We start from the raw sequence: 9,976 nt of genomic DNA on the forward strand, positions 1-9,976 counted from the left end.
GGGGTGGGGTGGGGACTGGTTCTTGCTAAGTCACCAAATTGCTCAGGCTGGGCATGAACTTAGGATCCTCCTCCTCAGCTACTCGGAGGGCTGGGATTTCAGAGGCTTGTATGCCACCAAGCCAGATTCAGTGTATCTTTTGAGGGTATATGATTCAGTGAACACCACCTAGAGTATTGATAGAATTGGCATGGCCCAATGCCCAGCCCACTTTTATCAGGAGGAACGATGTCTGGCATAGCCACTCTGGAGAAATCCCAAATGGACTGGCGCCCTCTGCGACTGATAGACAGCCTCAGAGAGGTCCCTGTGACTAGCTAGCCCCACCTTTGGGAGGTTTGCATTGCTGACAGGCACCCCCAGTTTGTGGGCCCTCTTACCAACTTCCAGAGGCCTCTTGGGGGCTTAATTCTAGATCATCACAGTGTGGGAAGCTCAGGAGAAGGTTTTACCAATTGGATGACTAAGTGGAAGTCATAAATTAAGTCTTGAGTAGCAGAGAAGACTATAGATTGAAATTGAGTGGAGCTAGGATTAGAGATAAAAGCTAGATACAGAGCAAGCAGACACCGGAAAAATGTAAAGGGCGACATGGTCAAAACAAACAAACTTGGAAGCACCTCTGGGCATGGGGAGGTGGTCAGTCTGCGGGGTCAATGTTCTGAAGGCCATGGCAGGTTGTGCTGGCATCTCAGGACTGCAAGGGAGAGATGGAACAAAGGGGAAAGAAAAACAACAAATGAGGTTGAGCCGGCCAATCCAGGGTGATTTTTTTTTTCTTAAGACACATACACAGGGGGAGAATTCTCATGCACATCTGTCTATGAAGCCAGGATAATATCTTAAACAAGTGTACAACATGACACAGAGGACGCTGTGTGGGATGGGTACAAGGAGAACCGTTCCAGTGCTGCTACCACTGGATTTGGGTCGGAAAAGACTCACATCCTCCAAGTTTATGATTTTTTTTGCAAGAATCATGGGTGCTGCACTCAGTCACCTCTCATGTGCCACAGGCTCCTTCACGTGTACTGACTGATGAGCATTTATTTTAACAAATCTCCAGCTTAGCATTGCTTGAGCTACACTGTTCTGAGAAAGAAAATTCCAAAAGAAAATGAGACTTTCTGGTAAAGGCAAAGGAGAAAGTGACTGAGAGCTGAATTGTATTCTGGGAAACTCTCTGCTCTTATTCTACATGGGATCAGGGGAGAGGAATTCTTTGCTTTTGCACAAATCCAAATAATCCCTCTGGCTTTTCAGTAAATTAGGCACACAGTCCCTCAGTCCTTGACACATATTGTGAGGAAATTATTTGATTTATTTACTTGATATACTTAAAGCATTCCACTCATCTGCAAGCAATTGGATACATGAAGAAAATACAAATCCAGCAGTTAAACAGAACGCTGCAGTGACAGCCTCAGTGCAGAGGAAACAGCCAGACAGTGATTGGTTGCTGCAAAACAGGAAACCATTGATATGAACCACAGGAGGATTTGGGGTTGAGTAAATCAAAAGCCAATTACGATCGACCATCTCTGACTGTAATTTCATTAATCCCCAAACTGACAGTTTGTCCCGAAAGAATCTCCTAAGCAACATGCGTCCTTGCTCCTCCAAGAATACACAGTGACCCGCCAAGGATAAGGTGCGTGAGCTCCGGAGAGACACTTCCGGTATCAGAAAGACACACTTGTAAAGAGTTACTTTTGAGTACTGTAAAGAGACACTTTGGAAATTCATGTCGTTCTCCCAGCTGCAGTGAGGAACCCGAGTTTGGAGAGGACTAGGTGACTCATCTAACAGAATGATGTTCAGAAGGTGGTAAAAGCAACACAAGAGAAGCCTGATTTACAAGCTAAAAATACACTTCCATCATATTGGTCAGGGATGAGAATGACTCCCATTTTTCCTCCTTTTTTTTTTTTTTTTTTTTGGTTTTTCTCCGGTACCGGGAACCGAACTCACGACCTTGAGCTTGCCATTTTTCCTCCTTTTTAAAAAATTACGTATCCCAGTTGTTCCTTCCTTTGAGGAAGCAGTTTCCTTCCCTTTCACAATATCTATTGTACCTTTCAGTTTTATTTACTCTTTCAGGTACTTATACTAGGGAGACAATACAATGTTTACACATGTGGGTCTGATTTATTTCACTTATGATTATGGTCTCTAGTTGCATCCCTTTACCTATAAAAGCATCAAGTTTATCTTTTTTATAGCTGAGTAATACTCCATTGTATGACTGGCATGAAGGAAAGGAGAAAAGAAAGAAAGAAGAAAGGGAAAAAAAGTATATATGTATATACAAGGGTAGTTGGGATAATTGTACTGATTTCTATTAGTGTATTGAAAGGAACAGTTAATGCTTAATTTTTTTCTTTTTAATTTTTGACCAATTTTGCATGCTTACATCTGGTAACATGAACAAGTAATTTGAAGACAATATACAATATATCAACCATTGTTGAATCCCTACCATCCTGTTTAGTGAAATTCTGTATTGTTTCTAATGTTTTTATTATTTTTATTCTCTTTAAAAAATAATAAAAAAAGAAAAAAATTACATACACACACAGACACACAAAAATCCTTCATTTACATAACTCATTTTTGTTTTTCTTGTTTGACAGTACTGATAATTGAATCCAGGGCCGTCACACTAAGCTACTGCCCCAGACCATTCTTTTTTATTTTGAGACAGCCTTTTCTAAGTCACTGTGCTGCTCAAATAGAGTTTGATGTTGGGATTTGCCTCTTTAAGTCTCCCAAAGTACTAGGAATTACAGGCATACATCACCACACCTAGCAATACACAGCTTTACAGTATACCTCATTTAATTATGGCCACACCTTTTTGGGTAGGTAATGTTAATACATAAGTGCAGCCAATAACTTAAAGAGCTTAAGCTACTTGCAAATGATCAAACATGATCAAGTTAATGGTTGGGCCAGAATTTGAATCATGGTCTACTGATAGTCAAACCAGCATTTTTTTTCCCTCCAGCATATACACTATTTATCATGTGAGCAAATAACCAGAAAATGGGATTTCAGTACAGTATGGTTGTACTCAGATTTCAGGTGAAATGCAAATAAATTTCCTCCCAAGCAATATAGACTAGAACGATGACTTAAAGAGCTGTATAGCATTGCTTAAAATGAGAGAAACAATATGCTTATGGAGATGCACATTTAGGTGAACTGTGTAGATTTTACTCCTTAACTAAAATGAGGAACACCCAGGTTCAGGTGACTTTCCCAATGCTTGGAAAAACCACAGCCCTGGAGTTAATGTACTTAACAAATTAGTGTGGCTGTCAGTTTCTGAAATGTACCTGTGACATATGGAAGAGGCCACTGAGATGGGGAACCTCAGCCTTTCTGACGTGCTTTCAGCCTCAGATCCTGAGCTGCCCTGGGAAATTTTTGCATAGTCGTTTGACCTGTACAACTTGTTGCTTTTGATAGGAACTGTGGGGGCTGCACACAGGTTTGTGCACCTCGAGCCCTCTCGAGGTGAGAACTGTGTCCCTGGAGCTCCGTATCAAAGAAGCCCAGCTGCATTTACACCACTCTGTTTTATTGAGGGCAGATGGCAGGGCAGATGCCTTCCTCATAATTTCTCTAATCCGTGTGTGGCAGATATCGATATCATCAACCAAACATGAAGAAACTGATACTCGTACCTGGGGTTTGACTCCACTTCTGCCTGACTTCAAGTCAATATTTTACCCCAGTAAATTAGGCAAACTATCTTGATGCATATGTTGAACCTTTCTTGTGTTAAATAGTAATGCTTATTCTCACTTTTCAAGAGAATTTTTGCTGCTTGTTTTCCTCACCCAAGAGCCCTTTTCCAGTCACTTGTTAAATGCAGAATAACGGAAGCTAAGAGCCTAAAGCTTTCGGCTGTACCCAAGAAAAACACCACTTCCCATGCTACACCTCTTTAGAGTTGCAACTGGCCTTTGTATGGCACACACAGGCATCCACACAGACATCCACACATCACCTACACAGTACACACACACACACACACATGTGTGCACACACATACACACACTCACACACTCACACACTCACACATACATACTTGCATTACAAAAGCAGCTCTAAACCCTTGGCCTAATAACTATCTTGCTCACACTGGGTGCAGAGATTCTTTAATAATCCAGGGTTATCTGTGATCTCTAGACACTGCAGGCAGTCTCACTTGGCTATGAAACTTTTGTGGTTTTCTGTCCCTTCAGTGGCCAGTCTCATTTTAGGGACCATCTCCCGCCACCACACACTCCCAGGCCATGGAACAAGGGACTGCTTTTCAGGGGCATTGTAGAAGAGTGGGTGGCTTTAGTGGCCTGGTGTCCCATCCTGGACTTGGTCCCTTGTTCCTTCCTCAAAGTGTTCTGCTGCTGGACCACTTCCCGCTACACAGGTGTGGGCATTATTTTACAGTCACAGAACAATTTTCATATGAAAGAAATCAGTTCAAACTCCTTTCAACACAATTGGAAACAGACCTTTGCTCTTTCTGATTCTCTTGGTCTCAAAAGTAGCGGGTTCAGGCAGAAGACATAAACTCTTTTTTCAACTGCTATCTCTCAAAGGTGGTGAGTTACTGCTCTGCCTTCCCTGAGAATATTTTTCAATGGTTGAATATGTGATCTTCTTCAGTCAGCCTCTCAGTTAATTAATGCCAACTTTGGATGATGTGAAATCAAATGAGATGACTTCAAGAGGCTTAGGAAGGAGCACCTTGAATTATGCATTACTTTTAAAACTGAATCAAACATGCAAGCACAAGACCGCACACGTGCAGACAGATGCAGGCTTTCGATGGTTCCACTTGGAATTCTGGGCTTTATGCTGGATCTGGCACATGACCAAGAAGAGAAGAGACCCATGCAGTTCCATTCTGCACCACTATGGACTTACACCCCTGTCACATCCAGATACCATGCAAGTATTACAGTTAAGACATTTTTCTCTTCCTTCTCATTCTTCTCCTTTTCCTTCCTCAGCCTCTTCCTCCTCTTTCTTCTTCTTCTGCTTCATGTGGACATAACAACTGTGCTCATTTTTTCCCCGGAGTAGAAATCCAAGTCAGTCACCCTTCAGGGTGATAGCTGCCATAACTCTGATAAAACAGTTCTGGAGGTTGAAGAAAACCCTTCACTGCCATAGCTGATCTTGAGCCTCTGTATCTGTCAGCTCTTTCCTTGCTGATACACAATACTAGACACCCACAACCTAAAGGAGAAGAGGCTTATTTGGCTCATGGTTCAGGGCATTCAGTCCATAGTCAACTGCTTCAAGGCAGGAACACCATGGTGGAAGGGCATAGGGAAGCAAAGCTGCTCAGTTCATGGTGTCCAGGAAGCAGAACAGGGAAACAGACCAGAGAGAAAGGAGCAGGGGCCAGACATAGACCCCAAAGTCACACCTCCACAACTCATCCAGACACACCACCAATATCCTAGGTGGATCCCCAAGCCAGTGAGTCAGATCATCATCACCACTCAGATCATCATCACCCAGAACGGATGGGTACATTTCTTCAGCACCACCCTTTAGTGTTCAGATCTCTCAGGACTCCACTTTCCCTTTTAGATCCTCCTGGTCATTTGTGAGCAGTTTGAGTGGCTCACTTGGCTTTTTCAGTGGGATGTTCCTGACCTTCATTCCTGATGGAGGATGTGAGTCCCTAGATGTCTTGCCCTTAATGGGTGTCAAACCCAAATTGACTGCCTGTTGCTGGCTAGGAAACACCACAGAGGAATCCTGGCTGCTCCTTCAGGGCAAGCTACACTGGGGCTTCTCTCCTGATCTGTTGCAGTACCAGTGTATGTGGACCAAAGGAGAGGGGGGGAAAACAAAGATTCCGGTTCAGAAGGATCTACCTGGCCCCATTCAGACTCTAGATGTGAAGGCTGCTAACAAGGTGAGCCCACAGGACAGAGAGGACAAGTGTATACTTCAAATAGCCTGATAACAAGTAGGGAGCCTGCATCCCAACTATTGGAGACCCACTTCTTCTGTGTGCCTGGCTCCACCATGGACTGTGGCCTGGAGGTCTTTCCTCTCCAGGCACACCAAGAGTCCATGGCAAACTAAGTCTTTAGTCATCCATCATATCATTCCAGAAGGCTGGCTGATGCTCCACGTTTTTGACTATGCCTCTTCTCCATGCTTTAACAAAATCCCATCAACTTCTTGGTTTCTGTACAACAGATAGTTTCTTTTCTCAGAGTTCTGGAGATTGGACATACAAGGTGAAGATGCCAGTCAGCACCTGCTCTCTGGCTCACAGACTATCACCTTACTGTGTCCTCATGGGCCTAGGAAACAAGGGAGCTCTGGCATCTTCATTCTCCAGAATGACATAAACCCACTGCAAGGACTCTGCTCTCATGGATTACTTAAATCTAATTTTTCTCCAAAGCCTCACCTCCAAATACTGTCATGTTGGATTTTAGGGCTTTGACATATGATGTTTGGGAAAATACAATCAATTCATAGCATAGAGCACTGGTGAGACCTGTAGCCAGTGCCCATAGACTCATGTTGTTTGTCTATAAAGCAATTCCTACCAGTCTTATGCAAAGTCGGATGCAAGTGGCTGCTCCCAAGTGGCTACCTGACCTTAAGGAATGGCATTAACAAGAGTCCCTATATCCTTAGCACTTGGCCATTTCAGTGCTCAGCCACCAATTCAGCACTGGTAAGTGAGACTCCTCAAACAGAACCCGGATTTAGATGATGCTCCTGAGCCAACAATGAACTGAACCTTACTTCTAGATATAACCTCATATGAATTAATATATTCCCTTTTGTTTGTAAAGGTACTTTGCATATTGACAGGGTCAGAAAGATGATAGTTACTGGTAATCACATGCAAAACTAATCGATCATTTAATTACAAATGGTGCCCTAAACTAGCTGTCCCATAAAATTCAATTAAAAGAAAGGAGCTGAGCCAGGTGTGAGGATACATGTGGATAATCCCAGCACTCTAGGGGGCTGAGGCAGGAGGATTGCAAGCTAGAGTCCACTATGGGCAACTCAGTGATTTAGCAAGATCCTATCTATAAATAAAAAAGGACTGGGGATGTAGCTCAATGTGAAGGACTTGGGTTCAATCCCCAGTACCACATAAAAAGCTGCTTGACCTACAGGCTTCAAAATGGCCATTCTATTTAACATTTATTTATCTTTCATGATGGAGAACTATGAGGGTTTTGGTGACAAGCATTTCTCAATCATCTTGGTATAGTCTGAACAGTTCAGTGGAAGGGTGATCCTGTACCTGATATTTGCAAGCTCAGACAGCAGCCTCCAATTTCAAAGTCTTCAAAGCAATACCTTAAACAGTCATTCCCAAAACATCACCTGGTACCAGAAATATCAGACAGCCAGAAGTGGTCACTGGCTGTCTGATTCCTGCAGGGAATGTTCTGCATGCTGCAGAACAATAATGAATATTTCCTGAAAGGAAAGCTTCCAGATCTGTACTTTCAACAAGCTCTCTGGATAACTTTTATTCACTGCCAAGATTGAGAACAAACGTCCAGAGAGAATTGGCTGAGGTCAAAGTTTGAACAAGAGCCTTGCAGTGTAGCTACTTGGGATTTAGCTTCTTGTTAATCTGGGCTGGATATTTCCCACTTTTGTATTTTCTGGGGTTGGTCTAGAGAAAACAGAACTCATAACATGCCTACCTCTCCAGTCTCAAGCCCTGGACAACTTGAAGAGGTGATTTCTTTGGGGGCCTTCATCTTCTCATCTAGCGAGAAAAATAGAAAAGATTACATCAAATTGTATATAAAGCCCTTTCTGCGCATGACCACCAATGGAGAAGAATTGTAAAACTTCTGCAAACATGAGCGTATTTGCCTAATCTTATTCTAATTCACTGCTTTGGACTCTTCTATCCTCAGTACATTTTTATGCATAAATGAGAGGGTAGTGGGAAGGATGTGTTTAGTAGTTGAGGTTCCCTCAGAGATATTCATCAGTAGGAAATCATCTATAAAGTAAGAGTCTTTGGTCTCAAAACTTGTAAAGAAATTATAATTTTAGAGTTAACAACAAGGTGTCATCACGGAAACATAGCTCCCCAAGTGAAATGCTATTGGACTTAATTTCCCACTTTTAGAGCCCATGCAAAATGAGAGAAGATTATACCCTAGTCTATTAGAAAGCACACGTGTATACCAATATTTTCATAGAAGAGCTTCAGTGTCCTTGTAGAGAACTGGAAGTCATTGCCATACAGACTGATCTTGCTCTCCTGTGGTTTTGTGGGAACCTCCTATTTCATCTACAGTAGGTGATTTGCAAGAGTCCTGCTTGAGAGCTTAAGTTTTGGCTTCCAGCCCTGTAAATCTGATGTGAAAATTCACCACGTTTTCCTGCCTCACTCAAATCCCCTGGTGTCAAAAACTGTAACCTCGGTGCCAAGAAAAACAAGCCAAGCAAAGTGTTGGGATTGCTCTGGTGGAAGTCATCACTGCTTTCCTCTGGCCCAGCAGGAGGCCACAAAGTCTCAGAGTCACACAATGGGACATTGTGATGGGACACATTCCGCCATTCGTGCCGAGCTGCAGGGCTGGCCTGTTGGTGGACGAACTTCCTGCTGTCCATTGCCCATCAAAGCCTGGGGCCCCAGCGAACTTGGCATCGTCTGTCTTCCATTGTTCCTTCTGGACATTTCCATTATCAAATCAAGTTACAGAATCAGCTTCCTTGCCTTCCTGAGGAGCTCTTCAAGGCTAATTTGATTTAACTCCACTCACAGAAAGACTAGGGCCTGTGTTTCTCAGAGACAGAGAGCCCCACGAGGCATAACTGGCTTCCAGCAGACAACCCAGGCCTGATTTGCAGGTGAAGTGCTCAGGAGGGAGGGAGGGAGTGATCTGCCTGGGCCTGAGCTGCGGTTCTTGGGTCCTCATCTCTGATTCTCATTAAGGGCTGCAGGAATCAAGCCCAAGTCCTCATTCTCGCCGCTAAACTATATTCCTTAACCTGCAGCACCAGCCAGCTCTCACGTCTGAACACAATGCTTTGTCACCTATTCAAAGGACTCGCACTGGCTTCTCTTGCTGCCAGCTGCCTACCGAAATGTGCACAGGTCCTAGTACCCATGCACACTGTTCCTAGGTTAATAGAAGGGCTTGGTGGCCAGCGGGAGGTGTGAATTCATCACCAGATCTGGTGTGGTGTGCGTGGGCTTTAGCAGCTTGTCAGAAGTGTGACTTGAAGATAATGAATCCAAGCCCAGTGATTTTCTTTTTCATGGTTTGCTGCTTTATTAACAATGATGACAGAGAAGCAGCAGCCCTCTGGATAGCGCACGCATGCTTTGTAAGCAGGATTCTCTTTGGTGAAAGGCCGAGATGACTGATGAGAATAACCAGTCTGTCTAACACCTTCCTCTACTATGCAATTAATCAGCTTTCATTTTCATTGACTCTGAACTCCGTGAAGAATGACCCAAAGTAGCTCTTTTCAGACTCAAATAGGATTGAACGGCAAATGCTATCTCCATCGTCCACTTGGGTGACACCAGCCACGCAGGGATTCTGGGTGCTTGGGAAGGGGCAGGGCCACACTGAAGTAAGAGTAATGGACAAGTGCAGACCACTCACTGGATTTTAGATTTTGGGTTAATTATAGCGCAAGCAGACAAATGCATCTTGATATTTTTAGGCATGTTATATATGAGAGTAAGTGAATGTGATTGATTTTAATAATGAATTGTACCTGTTTCTTTTGCTGTCTTCAATAGGTCACTAGGAAGGTGATCTATTTCCACTGGAAGGCATTGCTAGAAGTGCCTCTCCTCTAACCTGAACAGCTGAATAAGTGCATTGTAGGTGTCATCACATTATCACTTGGTTTATTTTATTTGTTTAGTCATATGTTCTTCACAGTGGTGGGGATTGGATCTAGGGCTTTCACACTAAGCTAGCTC

At 43.4% G+C, this 9,976-nt stretch overlaps 1 long non-coding RNA gene across 1 annotated transcript; it reads right to left on the reverse strand.

The window, feature by feature from the left end:
- Positions 1-1,313: 1,313 nt before the first annotated feature.
- LOC106146623 lies at positions 1,314-8,499 on the reverse strand. The gene is made up of 3 exons (XR_001231150.1): positions 8,218-8,499; positions 7,722-7,786; positions 1,314-1,459 (listed from the first exon to the last, which is right to left on the reverse strand). It is a non-coding gene; the product is annotated as an uncharacterized LOC106146623 (long non-coding RNA).
- Positions 8,500-9,976: the final 1,477 nt, after the last annotated feature.

The sequence above is a fragment of the Chinchilla lanigera genome, unplaced genomic scaffold (assembly GCF_000276665.1).
Source record: "Chinchilla lanigera isolate Chin_1 unplaced genomic scaffold, ChiLan1.0 scaffold00086, whole genome shotgun sequence".
In the NCBI taxonomy this organism is placed as follows: Eukaryota; Metazoa; Chordata; class Mammalia; order Rodentia; family Chinchillidae; genus Chinchilla; species Chinchilla lanigera.